General features: G+C 40.3%; 1 protein-coding gene across 15 annotated transcripts in view; it reads right to left on the reverse strand.

The window, feature by feature from the left end:
- The window catches only part of ZBTB20 (zinc finger and BTB domain containing 20), a 668,337-nt gene that overhangs the window by 290,753 nt on the left and 357,544 nt on the right, over positions 1 to 20,040 (reverse strand). For 11 of the 15 annotated variants that reach the window (XR_005226808.2, XR_005226810.2, XM_007062083.4 and 8 more), the window contains one exon: positions 19,432 to 19,569. The exons of the other annotated variants lie outside the window; for them this stretch is intronic. The gene's annotated coding sequence lies outside the window, so the exon portion shown is untranslated. The remainder of the gene's footprint in view (positions 1 to 19,431; positions 19,570 to 20,040) is intronic. 15 annotated transcript variants of the gene reach the window in all.

The following is a 20,040-nucleotide window of genomic DNA, read 5'->3' on the forward strand; positions in this document are numbered from 1 at the left end:
ATTTGAAGTTCTGTGCAATTTCCACATAAACCTTTGAAACCCTGGAAACTCACCTGAGTTTTGCTTTGAACACAGAAGTCAAATTGAAGCTTTATGAGAAAGGGGTGCAGACCCTGGCAGATCAAACCCACTAATACCTAGATCTTATACAGTGCTTTTCATCAGTAGCCCTCAAAGGGCTTTACAAGGAGGTCAGATGGGGAAACTGAAGCACATGGAGGGGAAGTGACTTGCCCAAGGTCACCCAGCAGACCAGTGGCAGATCAGGGACTAGCACTTAGGATTCTTGAGTCCCATCCCAGTTCTCTAGCCATGAGGCCACAATGCCTCAAGAGAGTGCTTGCAAAGGGCTGCCACAGAGTTGTATTCAGTTCTGCTCAGCAGCCACAGACAGGCCAATTCCCTAACACATCCCTTACATTGTATAATTGAGTTCACTTACTAGCTCAGGATGAAAAGAAGTGCCTTACTATCTAGAAAGACTGGTGTCAATCTTTATCCCTCCAAAAAGCTGGCTAATTTTAGGTTTTCCGTGTTCAAATACAGTTGTAAACTATTAAAGCATTCGCCCTGGTGCACGGAAAACATACGGTTTGAACTATCTTAGTCCTTTATGAACGACTGATTCCTGAGAGTTGCACTGTTTCCTTTAGCAGTACAGCATGCTTCTTTGTCACACAGAATGTTTATTTTTGTAACTATCTTGTCCTTCTTTCAACAGTTATTTACTGGAGGTTTTCTTTTACACACACACACAAATTATATATACACATATATTTTATATATATATATATATATATATATATATATATATATATATATATACACACACACACACTCTTATTGATTAAAGAACATTCTTTTATACGCGACTGTAGGCTGCCAGTCAGGATAGAGCACATAAAAGTAAGGTATCCTTGGGATTGATTACATGCCTTTCACAGTTTGTGCATCCAACCAAATTAGAACCAAGGAGGGGGGGGCGAACCTGCTTGTTGTGTAGTTTTCATTTGTTACACGTTCAGTTAATGCATTAAAATGACAAGTAACACATCTGCTGAGAGAACAGTCACAGACCAAGACCTACATATAGATCCAGAAGGGATTTCCACACTGTTCAGGCATCCAACTCTCTACTAGCACAGAACTTCCAGTGTTGTCCCAAAGTCCCCAAAACATAAAGCTATGACTATCCTGAATTTTAGCTGTTTTCCCCAGGGGCATCTTTTGTGTCCAGACTGGAACCATGAGAATCACTCATTTTCTCCCAGCTCTAAACCTAGCTTCAACCACTGAAGTCCTAAGTCCCAGCTACTGGAGAGAACTCTGTTCAGACCTTGCCAGTGTCATTCCTTCACCGGTCAGATAGATTGCTGTTATATGATATGACGTATGAGACAGTTCCTCCCCTGGTGGTACTGTGCACACTAACTGCATTACTCCAAACTTATGCCTGTTTGTGAAGAAAAAGGAACAGGCATTTATCTCAGGTCTCTTGCATGACAGTGCAGATCTCTAGACAGCAGATTATCTTAAAATTTAATTGCTTTATACTAGAAGGTGGAAGAGAGAGGAGTACATGAGATTATGTCAGCTTGTAACTTCACTGGTAGCTGAGGACATATTTGTCCTTGGCCATCATTTGTGGTCAGGGATGCAACAAAAGGTGCTCACCAAATCCCATCAGATGTTGGAGATAAAAGGATAGGAGGCATCTCTCTCACCAGCAGAGCTTGGATACATCATCACCTCCGAGCTGACTGATACACGGCTTTCTACATTGCCCATTCAGCTATGAGGAAGACCAGGGCTGGCCCCACATCAGCCCTAGTATATATGAAAAATGAGCAAAGAGAATTTTGTCCATAATGAAAGAAAAAGATTGAGCACCTTTAAAGTTGTTGGGGAGATTCAGAACTATTTGTGGTAAGGAACATATGGGAGTTACAGTCTATGTCACTGATAGCCCCAGCGCAGGGCTCCAGCTGTCAGTACCCCACAAGGCCCCATTTCAGTCGGTGGAAGCGCTCCTGGCAAGGACGCGCACTGCCAACAGAAGGAGCATAGTGTGGATGTGAACCACCATTTTAATTAACGTGGTGGCTGTACGTCAGGTTAACGTAATCTGACTTGATTTTGTAGTGCAGACAAGCCCTGAGTCTGGAACAGGAGTAAACTGTGCGGAAACAGTGAATGGAGAGCTCTGATGGGAAGAAATAGCAGGACTAGAAGTAGAGCTGGAAAAGGTGCAGTAATTCTGAAAGAGAAAAGCCTGGGATCATCAAAAAAGCTGGATACCAGGTGATGTACCTGGTAGAGGGAAGAGAACAAAGCAGAACAGTCACATTTTTGGATTCAAGCATCTATTTTTTTCTTGCACGCCTCTTTCTTCCCCCCTTTCTACCCAGACATTTTTCGCATGGAGGTCTTGGATTGGTTTGGGAATATGTACTCATACAGTTTGAGCAGAGTGACAGTTAAATTCCTAGTTTGCCTAAACAAATCTAAAACATTGCATGTACAGATGCCTGGTTGCAAAACTTGCACATGTGGTTTTAAAGTCAAGATGGATATTTTGTTGAAAGTTGAGTGATGGTATCAAAAAATACATATTCACAGATATTAAGGCCAGAAGAGGCCATCGTGGTAATCTAATCTAATCTTCATCATAAAACAGGCCACATAATTTCATCCAGTAATTTTTGTATAAAGCCCATAAGACAAGAGACATCTTAAACTTGTGGGAGTAAAAGGGAAAAATCAGAGAGAGTAGAAATCTAAGAAACAAGAGATGTAGAACAGGCACCGAGGAAGATCTATGCATCAAGTAGATGCAATGAAGGGAGTGGAGTTGCAAATAGTTGCCTATCTACGGTATTTAGGTATTTATGGAGGACCTGGTAAATCAGTAATGGAGGCATAGAGAAAAGACAGGAAGGAATAAGAGTGAGATATGATACTGGAAAAGAAAAAGGTGTACCAAGAAATGATCAAACAAAGTAATTGTAATATATACTCGTTAGTTGAAATTATCTGAACTGTGATGCTTGAATTGTGGCCTCCTATACATACTAAATTATTGTTCAAAGAGCGAGAGAGAGAGAGAAAAGGGAGGGAGAAAGCTCTCAGTTCCCAGAAGGGATTTTGAGAAGAAATACTACTTGCTGCATTTGTCTATGCAGTTTTCTGCCACGCCTGCAGAAACAGTGTGTTAGACTTAATCACCTAGAGTGCAATTAGATGAGAGCCCAAGTGCAAAAAACCACAAAACACAAGACTCATCGTTCCTCTAACAAACTGAAACTCCAAGTTTCTCCATCATCCTTGTTCTGTCCAGAAACAGCCCTCAAATATCTGAAACATTCCTGGAATTAACAAATATATGCTGATTTCACCTTGCTTCCTGATATTTCTCTGGCTGGCACTGATTTACAATGCATGGCATTGTTGTGCTGCAGGAATATATTTTGCCTTTTTTATTTCTTAAATTTCCCAGTAACCGCAAGAGGGAGGTTGAGTCATTGAGCAATAATGTGACTCCTTAAATCAAAGGATGAGTAAATGTAAGCAAGCTTTTGTTACAGACAATTTCTTATAGGCTGTACTCCATTAAATCAATGTTACTGTTAGTTCATTTGGCTTCTAAAAGGTCATTTCAACAGATACAAACTTTTCTGTGGAACTCAGGTACTCATTACTTTGGTATTGAAAACCAGGACAGGGACCTGAGTGGCAATGTGTTTCTTCTAAACTCTGCTGTAAAAATGATTCTTTCTATGCTCTGTAGCAAGAGTGAATCTAAGACCCATAGGATACAGAACTTAAAATTGGTAGAAAAAGACAAAAAGAAAACACAGATGACAAATGTTTGTCAATTTCCAAGTCACTAAAGGTGCGGTGTTCCGAATTTGCTCCCTGCAATATAAATGAACTGTAGGACATGATGCACAAGATAACTAGAAGAGAAAAATCTAATGCTCCCTACTTTAGTGCTTTGGTCACATAGTCAAGCCCAGAAAAAGATAATTTAGCTTGCAGGCTGCCAGTTGAAACTAAGCATGCCCATGTATTTCAAACATTTCTTTAATTAACAAGGAATAAAAGTAAATAAATGCGTACTCCCTGGGTTACTTACAAATATAGTCTCAAATTTCAGGTAATGTTTACCTGAATTTCCTTGGAAATCATCAAGGCCATGTAAGAGGGTTTAATCCCCTGCTCCTCCATGCACTTATGCAGCCAATTTTTATGTCAAATAGTCCTTGCAAACATTATCTAGTTAGTTCTCACAACAGCTCTTTGAGATAGGTAAGTATCATCTTTGCTGTTTTACACATGGGGAAACTGAAACAAAGTAGTAAAGTGACTTGACCAAGACCACAGAGGGAGACGGTTGCTAGAGCCAGGATTATTCAGAAGTAGGACCACCTGAACGCTATTCCTGTGCCTAAACCACTGTCTCTCAGTAATGTACAAATAACTGCGCTGGCCCCTCGACTGACTCTACTTCCCTTCTTCCAGCCCTGCTGTCTTAGGAGAGAGGACTGAGTTTTTATTTGATTTAAGAACAGGCAACCCTAATCGCAAAGTCTCTAAAGGCCACATCACCCTTTTCCAGTCTGAGGGTACACAAGATCAGGGAAGGCAAGGCAGTTTCCAAGCAGTTCGTTCAATTTACACTATCATTAACTCCCACACTGATTATTTTGGGTCCCCTTCGTAGAAAGCTGTCTCTCCCTGTTTTCTGAGACAAGTGAGGTCCTGACCTTACTGTTCAGATGTGGTGGGGGAAAAAAATTTTGCAAGGAGAGCATGTACCATTTCTACTTGCTTTACACAGAAGAAAGGAGTGCTATGGGAAATTAAAATCAGTTTTAACAGCCTTAAGTCCCAGATCACTGGGATTGGAGCTGCTATATCCAGTGCATCCCTAGGGTATATATTTATATTTTTATATATGTAATATATATACACACAAGAAGTAACAATATGGAACTGGTTGGCATGGTGGCAGCACAACATACCTGGGACTTGGGCCAGAAGTGGCCTCAACTCACTCTCTCCAAGGCTTAGCAAATAGTGATTGTAAAGCATGAAGGTGTCACTCTTGCTATCTTGAAGGGAAGAGTAACAGCTGCATAACCTCATCCAGCAATTCTTTCCAAAGAAGTCTATACAGCTGCTTAGCACAGGGTCCTGAGAAAACTGAGCTTTCTAGTCTCCCTACTAGACAGTGAAAGGAAAATTACAGTTGCCTTTAATAAAGTGAGATCAGGGATGTGTTCTTCTAGTTAAGAAACAGAATTAGGAGTCATCGGTTCTAGTCTCAGCTCTGCTACGTGACCTCGCCCGCGTCATAACACATCTCTGTACCTCAGTTTCCCCATCTGTAAAATGAAGATAACAATATTGACCTACCTCTGAGAGACTGTGAGGTTTAATTAATTAATAGGTATAAAGAGCTCTGAGTCCCTTCAGTAAAATGTGGTACAACATATACATGTGAAATATTTATTAGTTTGGGGAAATAAAAAGGCAAGTGGGGTGGGTTTGCATTTATGCTCATTACAGCTGGACAGGAGACTAAAACCCAATCTGCAAATCTAACAGCAAAACAAAACGAAACAAAAAAAATCAATAACACATGAACATGACCGTACAGCAGGGGTCGGCAACCTTCCGCATGCGATTCATCAGGGAAATCCGCTGGCGGGCAGCAAGACATTTTGTTTACATTGATCGTCCGCAAGCACAGCACCTCGCAGCTTCCGGTGGCCACGGTTTGCCATTCCCAGCCACTGGGAGCCATGCCTGCAGATGGTCAACTTAAACAAAATGTCTCGCGACCCGCCAGCAGATTACCCTGATGCGCCGCGTGCCAAGGTTGCCGACCCCTCCTGTAGAGCTATTGAATTACTATGAGAGATCACTTTGCCAGCTACTGAAAACTAAACAGCATGGCTGTTCTATCTAAGAAACATTTTTTTACATTAGATATTATTAAGCAGTGTATTTGTGCAACTAGATAGTCAACGTCTTCTTGATTCAGCAGACAATCTATAGTAATTTGACCTCTGAAACCTGGACAAAACTTCATTCCCTAATTCGCAATTTTCAACACTTAAGCCACTCAATGGCTACTGGAATAAGAAAGCCATTTTGATGTACAAACAGAAAGCTACAAGGCCACCCAGACCTTACAGTGCAGTGATACACAGTAATAACAGTACTGTTCTCCAATACCTTCCATCAGATGATCTCCATGCATCTTATAAACATCAATGAATAAAGCCTCACATACATCTCTGGTAGTATCATTAACCCTATTTTACAGATGGGAAAACTGAATTACAGAGCAGTTAAGCAACTTGAAGAAGGCCACACAACAATTCTGTGGCAGACCTGGGAAAAGAACCTGAGGCTGCCCACTCCCAGTTCTGAGCCTTAACACCAAGATCTCCTTACTACCTTCACAAAAAAGACCCAAAGACTTTGATCCCAATTTTCTAACTTCAGTGACTAAATTCCACAATGATGTGGTCAAATTTGACACACTGTACATAAATGGGACATTTTATCGATTTTATTAGGGTATGGTCCCTTTTTTGTTTAAGTACATGCTTTATGAGACACCTAAAGGCCTTTGGGAATGTGGCACAATAAAAAATTACCATAATCATTTCTCTTGGAAAGATGGAGGGCTGAGTCAATCCTACTGGGACTCAAAACTGTGGCTGCATGAAGTCTAAGTACCCGCAAGCCAGAACTGATGCTTAAGCCAATAACACTCTCCCCTGTGGGATACAAGGTCCATTTAATCAATTTATAGACAGGCTCATGGAACAAGCAATAGTAGGGCTCAAAAGAAGAAACAAAGCAAATCTACAGTCATTTATCTGAACACACTGAACTTTGGATGTCTGGATAAACCGAAATCTGGATATGAACTACCCTCAGTTTTGCTTTTCCAAAACTAGTCCTAATTCTGTCCTACTCTGCTCATAAAGTACTGATGGGCCTGAACCAGAACCTTGGATCCTAATTCTCTCAAGCTTTGGGGAAGTTTAAGTCCAGAACCAAACTTCACAACTCAGACTTATTTCTACTCAAATGTATTTGATTCTATTTCGCTGCAGGGGAAAAATAAAACTTTTCCTCTAAATATTTGGCATATTTCTCATCTTTCCCAACTGAGACCATTCCAAATGCACAGCTGGGAGGATAAAATCTTTGGGATCCCTTCTTCCCTAGATATAAAAGGGATTTACATGCATGAATTCCATTAGTATTAGTAGGAGTGCTCTGAGGAAATCATCTATGCATTGAGATGAGAATATGACCCAGAGTTTAAACAGACTCAAAGTTCAGACATCTGGGGCCCCATGCCACGAAGGAAAACAAAGAAGTAGAGAATGTAGCAGAGCTTTGCTTCACAGTAAAAGGACATCTACCCCGGCAAATCCAAGTCTCCTTGATCCAGCAGCAGAAATAATTTCAGGCTAGACATTTGGGAGGATTTACTTTTCCTTATGAGTTATTTAAACATTCAGAAAACAAAGCTCTGTAAACTGAGTAGATGTACAAGGAAGAGCAATAACAACCAATTTTTACCCATTTTATTTTAAACATAGCAGAAATAGTACAATTATCTCCCATTAGCTGACACAGATCACTGTGTTACAGTCCAGTCAGCTCAGCCTATACTGGACTCAGAAGTACTAGTTCAGGTCACAGGGTAGGGGAAGGACTCTAGGCATGTATACTCCACAATAATTTATTACCCCATGAGATTATTAAAATGTTCAGGTCAATGGTAAGTCCCCTTGACTAGTTTATTAGAGGTATTTGGAATTTTTCTCATTTCATTTGTTAGAGGGCAGCATACAAGCACAGATAGTTTGTGGTGTGTCCAAATGGTGATGCATCTCTGGGGTTCAGCGTTGCACTGTATGCCTAAAGGGAAACCCTATGCAGTGCTAAATTATGTCAATATCATCTTGATTCCTGACTGACTAATCAAGCATCTTAAATGCAAAATCAAAGAGCAGGGTAAGAAAAGAATAACTCTACCATATATTGCACCTGTTTTAGCTTCAAATAATTGGGAAGTTTGCAGTATTTATTAGGCTACTTACAGGGAGGCCAACTCCAAACTGTATAAACCCTAAACCTAAACGCTATTCAAATATCAAATGATATGCCACTCAACCCTGTCAAATGCCTTATATTCACTCATGGATTGAAGAAGGCTATCTTTCCTGAGTGAGTCATGACATTTAGATTGTCACTAGAGCCCTCTAAGAAATCTGTAGCATCTTTTATATGAGATAAAAATAAGAGATGTTCAGAATTTATGGAGGAATTTAGTACATTAACTCCAGTGTCCCAGCCAAATTCCAACTTGGGTAATTACATTTTGTTTATGTATAAACACTCTAATTTCAACTGGGCATAAGATTCTTCGCTTTCCGTCTTAAACAATTGTGTAGTCAAACCGCTGCTGTATTTTACCCCAGAAATGGTCATATTTTTGTGGTGGATGATAAGATACTTGCATTGTTTGTGTAGAAATTTAAGGCCCATATCATGAAATACTTATGCATATGCTTAACTTTAACCACATGAGCAATTCCACTGAATGTCGTTCAGTTCAATGGGGCTATTCATGTGCTTAAAGTGCATGCATAGGTATATGCAGGATCTGGGCCTAAGTTTGTAAAGTGCCTTGGAAACATTTGAGGTCAAAGTAGACATATAAATGAAAAATATTATAACTATGAATATATTTGAAAAGCTTAATTATTTTGATTTTAAAAATGCATCCAGTCAGTGCTCTAGACATATTACAATATTTATAAATACAATCCACAAATTGAACCTCATGTCTCAAAAACAAATGAACCCTCCCAACCAGATCCCTTAAAATAAAGCTCTCCTTCCCTGACTACTAATGTATTACAAAAGGTAGTGTTCTTTGCATAACCTTTAAAATTCTACTCAATACCTATCCCCATTTTCTTTCTCAGAAAATTTCTGTCTAATTATACTGCCTTCATCAATGTGTTGTGTGACCTGCACTGTAAAATGTTGAGAAGTCCTTATTTTCTCAAGATACAGATTACATTCTACTTCTCTAATTATATTTTTCTGAAACTCCATAATAGACAGACAAGGCACATTTAAAACTGCAGCAGAAGGCTCAGGCCTTTCCTTAAAGATCAATGAACTTTTCTACACAAACCTTTACACATTCCAACAAGTCCCAACTGCAGTAACTCTCAGCAGCATTGCATGAGGCGAGATATTCACAATGTCACAAAATTTTGGTGACATGTATAAATGTGTTTATTTTGTTATTATAGAAAGAGTACAGAGCCTGAAACACACTCATGTAGATGGTTTGATTGTTCCTCCAGTACCTTTTAATAGACTAGTTATAAAAACTATGATAGAGAAGTCATGTTTCCAAAAATAACATGTTAAATGAACAACTACATGAATGAGTTTTGAGTCAGCTGGTCTGGGAGGAGAGGTTTAAAAGAATACATAAAACAAAATTATATGACTTGGTGTACATGCTGTCTCAGAATATGAATATAGAAAGAAAGAAAGAAAGAAAGAAAGATTAATGTGATTATAGATTTCAGGACCTCAGGTACAATATGCCACTGCCTCCTATGTGAGAGCATGAGCACTGAAAAGCATCAGGCAAAGCCTACTCAGCGATACTCAATCTGTTGCATCTCAAGCTGTCCTAATACAACACAAAAGAAGAAGCAAGGAATTTCTGGGAACAGAGGGTCACTAGGCTTTGGTGAAGTCTCTCTAGAATCTGGTAATAGGTTTTGCACTATTTGTCTCTTTGTAACCCTCCTGAATCCAGTTGAATACAAATAACCCAGGGGTTGAGATCTATACTGCCTTTAGAGAGTTGCCACACTACAAAGAACAAAATATATTTTGCTTAGCATGCTGGTCAGGCAGCCAAATGGCTATTCTTAAATTTCCTTCACAACAGTCTGTAATACTTCATTTATTCTTTTCTTGGTTTTGCAAAACACTTAGAAATCATGAGCTAATTAGGAAATTCAGAAGGCTGGGTACTGAAAACAAATCAGGGAAAAACAAACAAACAAACAAACACCAATCAAGCCCCCTGCACTAATAATGGGCTGATGGCACCAGTTCTGTGTATCGCCACTTACATACGATACGAATACTAGTACTTTCAAGAGCGATATTGATTACCGTCCTAGGATCCTGAAGCTCTTAAAGAACATTCATGAATTAAGCCTCACTAAACACATGTGAGGTAGGCATTATTATTCCCCTTTTACAGATGTGGGAACTGAGACACAGAATGGTACTCCCAAATACCATGATGCTTATAAATACAAATAATAAATAAATAATAAACAGAGTTGCTTGTCCAAGGTCTCTCAACAGGTCCAGGGGACAGGCAGAAATGGAACCCTTTTCTTCTGACTCTTAGCACAGTGTTTTAACCAGTAGAACATGCTTCCTTGTATGCCTAGTTTAAGAGTATCATCTTTCGTTTTCTGAATGAACACAGGACCTAAGCAATGACAATGCTGACAGAGAGCGTTTCCTGGTGCAAGTTAGCAGCATCAAGAGTGCAGGTCCCCACAAGGATCCTAAATATCAAAACTTTCTTGGCCAGCTTCATTTTTAGGGCAAGATTTTCAAAACAGCCTCCATTTGTGCATGTGCCACTTTGCCCATTCAATCACTTGTACACACAGCGATGAAATATACACACTCAAAACTATTTGCACAACCATTAGTGACAGTGTGCAAAAAATTGTGTCTGAAGGTGATTGTGTGTGTACAGATGCCATGTTTTGGAAATGTGGTTCTTAATGGCTTTGTATACACTCCACAAGGTTGTATCTCTCCAACAGACTGGTCCCTTCCTGATTGGGAAGCCCTTTAACTTGATTTTCAGCAAGAGACTGAAAACAATTTCTATTCTCATCTCCCATACAATGACAAACTATGACAGTCATCAAAGAGTGTTTATTTGTCCCTCAACTGAACAAATTTTCCAGTTTACATTTGTCTGCACACTAGACATTCAGTCAAGACCTTTAAACTCATTTCATTTGTGACCCACAGCAGATGTGAATTTGATTATGCATTACATTAGTCCTTTGGTCAGATTAAAGCCTCCATACCTCCTCCCTGCCCCCTCCCGCCTTTAATTTCTGAATGCTGTTATGTGGGAGACGCCAACTTTAGAGCAGATAGCTCTGAAAAGAAGGCAATTAAAAAAACATAGTACTTTAGAAATTTAAACAACAGGCCTGTGATCAAAATAATTCATAAAGGGAAGGATTTCATGAAGTAATTTCACGAGCCCACAATGTTTTTTTTTTGCTTTGTTTTTTAAATAAATCCGTCAGTACACATGCCAAGGCAAGACATCTGAATACAATATCAATGGACACACCCTGAAACGCTGCAGCTAGGCTGTTCCAGCGCTGCAGCAAAAACTAAAAGCTGTCCTTTCCTCCTTCTCTCTTAAAATGATTACTTTATTTCTTTTAGTTTTGCAATATAAGATCAAACATTTCTTTCCCTCTGTCTAATCAGTTCTTCCTTTCTCCTCCCCTCACAAAACACACAATCCAAAAAATGGATTTTTTTCTCCTACTGACGGTAAGTGTGTCTGTTTAAAAAAAACATAAAGAGATCTAACTTATAATGAATCCCTCTGGCATAAAGAAGCCTGTTCTAATCTCCCTTTATTGGGCTTGAGTGATAGTTTTGCTCAACCAATATTGACAGGGCCGTCTTGTTTCTCAGGCTTTCGTTTTCCCTGAGTTGGAAAAAGGATACAGTGCATTTTCACATTCTCCAAGTCTGCAGTTGTTTTTATATAAGAAGTAATTTGCTTGGGTCACATCAGGTCAAATGGGAAGCCTGCCCAGCTCTTGGTTTTAAAGGAAAAACATACAGAAAGACACAAAAACACAGCAGTTTCCTTCATTAAATTCCACTCTACCTGCCATGGGCTTTCAGCCACAATGGAATTTCCCACCCTGGCTGAGCATAGCTCAACTTTTATTTTTAGGTGGGTTTTTTTAAATAAAAAAATCTTATTTCAAGTGAACTTTGAGGTAAGGGTTATTATAGTCTAGTGTAACCGTCCTTTTAAAGAAATAAATAACATAAAAAAGAACTACAGATGTGGGGCTAAATCTTGAAGTCCTTATGCAGGGCCAGGTTCTGGTCTCCTTTACATTGGTGAAATATCACTGAAGTAATGGGAGTTACACCTGGGTAAAAGGTAGTTTGAGATCAGAATTATGCCCTAAGTTTTTAACTCAGTCCTCACTCAGGGAAATCTTCAACTGACTTCAGTGGGAGTTTTGCTCAAGTAAGGTCTGCATATGAGCATTAAGGACTTGTTTCTGCACTATGCTGAACACTTTATTGAGCTCTCTTAACTCACAATGACTTGAATGGAACTTGAGGGTGCTCAGCACCTCATGGGAATGTTCAGCAAGGATCGTTTAGCATCTTAAGAGCTGAGGACTATATACCTAAAGAACTGCCCAAGTGATTACTTGATGATGGTCAGTGATTACCAACCTTAGGTAAAATTCGTTCACAAACAAATGGAAGATATCCACATTTCTCCTCCTTACCCCCAAAAACAATCACAAAGAAACCAGGGACAACATTCTAACCTGATTTACACACTGTATAGCACCAGGCAAGGTTGCTGGGCTTATAAAAACAATAGGTTAGGAATGGACGCTTGATTGTTTTCAATTCTGAATGGTAGTTTTGCCTGAATAAGGACTAAGAGCTGTTGGGTCTGGCCTTTAAACAATCTTTTGGACTTCTACAGAGACTTTCATCCAGAGAGCTCAAAGCATTATTTGTTACTCTGGATAGCAGTTTGAAGCAGTTTGAGCAGTATGATAGTGGAGAAGATTCTCACCTGCACGGCCCTTCCTCATCAATCTGGAGAAGACGTTCGTTTTTTTTAAAACTTCAAATCTCCCTTTTCAAACCAAAGCGTGGCTAGTGGGAGCCTAGCAGGTTTTCCTGCCCCTTTTCTCTCCATGGTCACATAGTCCATCTCCTCTATTTTCCTCCCTCACCCCAAATCCTGTGACCTTCTAGCTGATCCTTCTATTGTCCTCCTTAACATAGATGTCCTTACCCAGCATGTCATTTTTCTTGGGGCATTATTGCTCTTCCTCCATCGCTAATACTTCTCCTTAGCAACCCCCCACCCCAGTGCCTCTTTAAAGTTGTTTGCTGCAGCATTTGTTCCTTCAGCATTGCAAAACATTCATAAACTGGAGATTAGTTCACTTTGTCTGGCTTCCAAAGCCATTTGCTGCTTGAGACCATTTCATGAGCTTGTCTACTCATGTGGATAAACAAAAAATCTCAGCTATAATGTGAATTAGGAAGAGGAAACAGCAGTTGCATAGACCAAATACCAGTGAGGGTGAAATTAGTGACAGTTACAGGTTTTATTGGTGCTGCCCCTGCCTGAGCTATTCTATACAGGCTCCTCTTTAGATAGCAGAATTTTGCAAGTTAAAAGGATGATATTTCTTCCCAGCAGAACTGAGTGACCTACCCTAACATTTTGCTTGTGATTTTAGTGCTTCTGCTAACTCCATGCTAAATAGCCTCTAGAGTCACAACCTTGTGTCCAGATGATTAATCTGAACATTTTTGCAGCTCCCCAGAGCAGCACATTATTCCCCCCACAAGCTTTGAAAAACCTAGGATTCTGCATTATGGTCTGGTTTACAGATGTACTTACTCCACAGTGGTAACACATCTTCCTTTAAACCAAGGGCCAGTACCGCTTGAATTCATACTTCAGACAGAATATGCCTGTGCCCTGAATTAGGGAACTAGGGACTGGCTGATGATATAACATCTGAATTCAGAACGTAATACAAGTCTCCCTTTGTTCTAAGCTCACCACAGCCACCTGCTCACCCTACTTCTTACAGACTTCATGGTCCAATATCATGCTGATTGCAAAAGATATGAAACTTAGGTTTTGTTCATCCAAGTAGTGATCACCTGAGTATTCAGATAATTGACTTGCAGATGTCTGATGCCTACTAAGGCAGCAGCAATCACTGTTATTTATTATCTGCAGAGTTAAGAAGCATAAACTCTATTTACTGTTTTTGACAAACACCGATAAAACTAAGCAAGGATGAAAAGGTTATAAGCAACCCAGTTCAGTAACTGTTGCTGTCGGTGTCCAAAGGAAACACTTTGGTCCTGGCAGCCAATGGTAGATTCCTAAATCTTGACTATGTTGATTGTTTGCAGCTTAAAAAGATGGCCGGAGACTGGCAAAGGAGGTTTCTATTGGTTTAAAGGAGAAACAATGGTTGGAGCCGGAAAAAGCATAATTGGCTAAATCCAGCAGCATAAGGCCTCCAAGATGGTTTGCTCTCCCCATAAGTCACTCCAGCCAAGAGTAATTTATGACAGAGGGTTCCTCAGAGTACTTTATAAAATCTGAGCCACTCTCACACACCCTAGAAGGCTCTCTAAAACCCTTCATATAGATGGCTAAATATGCAAAACATTGTGCCCTGTTTCTGTAGTCGAAATGCCATGGGTCTGAGTCTCCTCTCGCATAAGTTTACAATGGTGTAACTCTATAGATTTCAGACTCCTGACTCAACCAGTGTGAGTGAGAGAAGACTAAGGAGCTAAGTAAGTGTACTTTTAAGATGAAGTGCAAGGAATTAAACGCACAGTGCATTTTCAAATATGATGAAAATCCACGCATGCAGTGAGTTGTGACTAGTTCAGCACTGACTGATGATAAATGGAAAGAGGGCAAAGTTGGACAACCAGGTGTGCCAGTGAATTCTTCCAGAAACATGTGAATATACAACTTCTATTCCAGTCAAGAAACTTAGCAGACTTGAACCCCCAAACTGAATAAAAATAAATGTCTTCTAATTTCATAAATGACAGCAGGAATGCCTGTCATTACACGTATTAGCAGATAAAATGCCTCTAAGGGATTGGATTATAAAGGGGATCCTTACAAAGCAAAACAGGAAACAGGCTCATTGAACACATCAGCAGCACAGAGTTAATTTAAGGAGAAGCCTTCTCTATATTCATTTTCTATGCCAGGCATGATTGTCATAAGACAAATTCTATTCTATCAGTTCTAGGCGTTATAGCTTGAACCCGTATAGAAAACTGGTTTACAATGATAATCATGTTAAGATATCATGCCCATTTTCCCCCTTGAAGATGTGGCTGGCAATATTCCTAGAAGGAAGTATTTAAAATAAACAACTTTATTATCTGTGTTACTTAGGAGTTTATCTGAAGGCAGACAAGCAAGAGTTTCAAATACATTAACAAGTACTTCTCTTTCAAATTGTCAGGACACTGCTCTCAAACTCAGGCCTAGTCGGTGTTTGGAAAGCAGCATTGGCTCAGGGAATTCACAGTCTTGGGTGGGCCAGCTTCCAGGGTTCTGCGACACACTTCCTGATTTGCGACAGGGTCTTGGCCCTCACTGGCTGGTGACTATACATAAACTTCCTGCTTCCCTTCTGGACCTGTCTGAGCAATGAGCCATTGCCCACAGGTACTACTCCAACCCACCTGAACCTGCATTGCTGCCTCACCCGATCGTACAAGCCAACTCGCTGTAGCTTTCCCTTAGATTGGATCTCCCAGCAATCAGATCTCTTGAGCAAACTCTTACCGCTGATCAGGACTGCCCATTAACCAGCCTGATTTCCAGGCTTGATAGTTTGCTCAGACCAATTCTTCAATCTCCTGGTCTCGCCCCTGCTCCAAGGAAAGTGGCATGGAACCCGCAGGGGTAGCAATGCTGACCTGCCCAGCTTCAATCAGGGGTGGTCAAACCTGGGTAACATAGAAAACCTCACTGGCCAAGCCCTTACAGATATCTTCCCCACCCCCTTAAGATCATCTCTTCACCTACAGCTGCAATTCTTACATCAGAATTCCAGACAAGCTGTTTCTCTCAGGCAGGCTTTTACTGACTCTGGGGCAAGGGATAGTTCCACAGACACCACTGAAGCACAATTCCTTGGTCTCTCCAGGCACCCCCAGGCTGCCCCAACTTGGATGAGACAGCTGACAGCTCACTGCTCACCTCTGGTCCTGTCAGTCAGGAAACCACAGGTCTGGAAACAGTAACTGGGGAACATTATGAACTCCACTGATTCAGCTTAATCTGGTCCCCACACTTCCCTGTGATACTTGGAATCCCCTGGCTGGCCAAGCATTACCCGAGTATCTTCTGGTGGCACCATATTGTGACTTTTAGCTCAGAGTACTCCTGAACCAACTGCCTTTCAGCCCCAAGTCCAGGTTTCCAGAATCCCTAGCCAGACACCCCACCCATCCTTCAAGTCTGGTGGTGGAGGATGTACTGTCTCAAGCAGCACAAAGAGCTTTGTTACTTCTAGGGTTAGCTGTTTCTCCTCCCATAAAATACCGTGCAGACATGATCCTGGAGCTGCTAGACCTAGTAAGGACAGCCCAAATATTCACCAAGCTGGATCTCCCAAGAGCCTACAATCTAGCCAGGATCCGGCCAGGGGATGACCAGTTTACACAGATGGCACACTTCATTCCCTGCACACAATTCCCCACCACTGAGGACACTGCCTGTCTCTTCATCTCCCATGTTTTCTGCCTCCATGGCCTCCTGGCCACATTACTTCAAACCAGGGACCCCACATTACTTCTAACCAGGGACCCCAGTTTATGTCACAGGTTTAGAGGGTGGTATTCCACTTACTAGTGGTGCGTCTCCATACCTCAACCTCCTATCATCTGTAAAAGACAGTCAGTCAGAAAGAGTGAACGAGGTATTGGAACAGTACCTACAATGTTTCACAAATTTCCACCAACATTTGCTTTTCACTGGTTCTATACACAGAATTTGCATAGAATAACATGGACCATGTTTTGACCTGGATTAGCCTGTTTTTTTTTGCTAACTACTGTTTTCACCCCCATTTTCATCCTGCTCTTCTCACGGTGCCTGCTGTCCCTGCAGCCTCAGATCTGATACACCACATCCAACAAAACCAAGAGAAGCTAATGCAACATCTTGATGCAGCTAAGAAGGCATATGCCACCTACAGGAAGGTTTCGTTTTCACTCAGACCCACCTGACTTTGCCTTGCTGCCTCGCCAGACTCCGTCAGCTGCCTTGCCATACCTTTCCCTTGGATTGACTCACCCACCCAGCAATTGGGCTTCTTGCTTCTTGTGCAAACTCTAACTACTGAGTGGGACAGCCTTTTGACCTGCCTGACTTCCGGGCATTACACAAATGCTCATGCCATATACATTTTTAATATCATTTATCGTTTTTACAGTGCCGAAGAATCTGACAGGCAGTTAAAGCAAGGTAAGAAATGCTACTAGTAGATCCTTGCCCCTAAGGGCTTATAGTTTGGATATTTAGGATGAAATCCTGACCCCACTGAAGTCAATGAGAGTTTTTCCATTGACTTAAACAGGGCCAGGACTTCATCCTTACAATCTATTTATATTATAAATAATTTAATTTCTACAGTACCTCAGTACCAGAGAACTGGGCTAAATACTGTGGAAAGGGACACCAGTGATAAGTTAAATTGCATATGTGGGCCAAATACTGCTTCATGTATTCACTTAATTAGTTCCAGTGAAGTCAATGGGACTTATTTGCCTCAATAAAGCAAGCAAGATTTGGCCCTATAATAGGAGCTGGGAGGATGCTCAGCTAATAGACTGACACAAATATTTGAAGGTTCTGTGAAAAACTAAATATGTAGCAAGAGGCTGATTTAGTATAACTTGTAATTTAGGTGGGCAGTAGATACAGGCTTTCAAACATTATTTCATCACAGTCACCACCTTTGAAAATAATGCAATTTTTTTTTCAGAAGCACTTAGTTGTATTTCCAATACATGTATGACTTGGCCAAAATGACTGCAAATATGTGCAATTCCTGCATCAAAAGAGGGTGATTTAAGGAGCTAGTCAGATACGGTACTAGAGACAGCATGGTGAGATAGGTGTCTTTAGAAATACCCATAATAGAATGAAAGGTTTCAATGAGATTTTCCTTGCTTTAATCGGTTTGAGCTAGACCTTTAGCATTCTCTTATAAATAACAGAAGCTATATACTGCATTTTTATAACATCTTTCATCTGAGGATCTCATAACTTAATTAAGAGGGACACTGTCAAGTTAAAAATCATATATTTTTATTAAGTAATTTCCTTACCTGTGTTACTAATAACACTTGGGACTATTGAGCTGAAACTAATTTAATGTTCCCCTATTATTATGTTTTGAGGTTGGTTTATTTTTTACATGCTGCTTATCTTGGGAAATGAAAATTGGTTTCTCAGCTTTATTTTTGTTTCTAGTCAGTTTCAGTTGGAGATTCTCCTATGCTAGAACAATGTATTTCCTTTGGGGTTGTAACAACACTGTAGGGAAATGTTTAAATCCAAAAACACCCCCCCCCCCATTTCTATGTGCATTTTAAAAAAATAAACCAAATGTTTCTATTAATATGAGATTTGTAAGGCATTTAACAAAAATAGAGCCTAGATTGTGGTGCAAAGCTACCTAACAATGTGTTCCTGTTAGCCTCAACACCCCCATGAAAAAGGTGAGAATTATTGGTCTTGTAATGGTTACTTATAAGCATACAGAAATTTGACTTGTCAGGAGAGAAGGCACATTTAAGAAATGCACTTGGCTCAGTCAAAGTCTGCTCAGAGCTCTAGAAATATCTAGTTAGCTCACAATAGGCATGCACAGATGCTTATCACAATTACTGATTACCATTATACATATATAGTAATATTATCTTTCTCAATAGTCACTCCCATACTAATCACATAATTAGTTAGATTGTAAATTACATGGGACAGGGACTGTGTTTTCCTTCTGTGTGCACAGAACCTAGAACACTGTTGGCACTACCAGAATACAAGCAATTAAAATAGTAACAGCAACCATTACAGTACCTATCCTTACAACCTCTACTTACCACGTGGGTAAACTGAGACACAGAGAAGTTAAATAATAAGTCACAGAGCATGTCCAAGGTAGAACCAAGAATAGAATCCTAACTCCCACTCCACTGACTACTGACTAAATTGCTCTGCATCTCCCTTCCATTTCAGGGTATTTTATATCAAGAACAGGAAAGTATTCTTCCCCTAGCATTCCAAGCAGCTGATATGGCAAAAACCAGGTTTTTTTTTACTTCAAGCAGCTCTTTTTGCTCAGCATGAGGTTTCCTCTTTCTCTCCCATTCCCTAGGTTCAACAATCAGCAAAGCAGTGATTTACTTATGTGACTATAGAACTCCTGCCTCACAAGCAAGGAGGAGTTTTACCTTTTGGTTTGCTTTTTACTGGTCCACTGCTCAGACGATCCCAGGGGATATTATGTCAGCTACCAAACTTTTTAAACAGGTGGAGGTTGAAATGGGAAGCAGGTCATGGAGTCAACAGCAGTAAGTCAGCTCGGCCTGCTCTTTAAAAAGAAAACTGTAATAAGACCAGAAATAATAAATAAAAATCATAAAACATACAGCCAAAAGGAGTCTCAGGAGCTAGTCAGGAGCAACACAAGTGGACTAAATACAACTTTGAAGCATGATGATGCAGCCTGATATTGAAAATAGAATCCGACACAGTTGTGCAGATGAATCCTTTATATGAGAAATGTTAGTTTTCCACAGGCTTCAAATGAAGTTCTCTTGGTACTCATCTGCAAACATTTTCTTGCTGCATGTCTAGTGTTTATCAGGGATGAAGAACCCCACAGTTTAGTAGCCCAAGACAACATGAAGTCAGGCCAAGGACAACCTCTTCATAAGAGTCAAAAGATGTGCAAGACATGAAGGATCTGAATCAAGCAAACACTGTTATTCTGTCTGAAAACATGCTTTCTTTAATAAATATGTGGGCTATCAAAAGTAGCCTTTGGTTGGCTGATTGGA

Source organism: Chelonia mydas, chromosome 1 (assembly GCF_015237465.2).
Source record: "Chelonia mydas isolate rCheMyd1 chromosome 1, rCheMyd1.pri.v2, whole genome shotgun sequence".
Classification (NCBI taxonomy): Eukaryota; Metazoa; Chordata; order Testudines; family Cheloniidae; genus Chelonia; species Chelonia mydas.